This window comes from Arachis ipaensis, chromosome B08, assembly GCF_000816755.2.
Source record: "Arachis ipaensis cultivar K30076 chromosome B08, Araip1.1, whole genome shotgun sequence".
Classification (NCBI taxonomy): Eukaryota; Viridiplantae; Streptophyta; class Magnoliopsida; order Fabales; family Fabaceae; genus Arachis; species Arachis ipaensis.
This window is the reverse complement of record NC_029792.2, coordinates 121,831,715-121,832,214: the sequence shown is the minus strand read 5'-3', so window position 1 is coordinate 121,832,214 and position 500 is coordinate 121,831,715.

Genomic DNA, 500 nt, shown 5'->3' with positions numbered 1-500 from the left:
ATTAAGCATATTAAATTATATAAAAAAAATAAAGTATCGTTTTTGTCTATAACATTTGGAGTAAGTCTTATTTGTTTGTCCATAATGTTTAAATAATTCTATTTGTATTTCTAACGTTTATAAAAAGTGATTCAATGTTATCGTATATTATATTGTATTTTTTAATTAGTTTTACTTGGATGCATTCATTCTCAATTAGGTCTCACTTGGATATGTTCGATTTTAATATTGTACCCATTATTTGTGTATAGGTTCAATTATGTCCCTAAAAAAGTGAATTATATAAATATTGTAGGAATTAGTTTTAACTTTTGATGATCTATTATTCGAAGTGGATTCTAACTTTAAGAAAAGATTTTTAGAACTCCAACTAAAGTTCATTATATGTAATTAACGGCAAGATAATATTGAACCATTTTTATAAACATTAGGAATATAAATATGACGATTTAAACATTAAAGACACAAATAAGACTTATTTTAAATGTTGAGAATAAAAA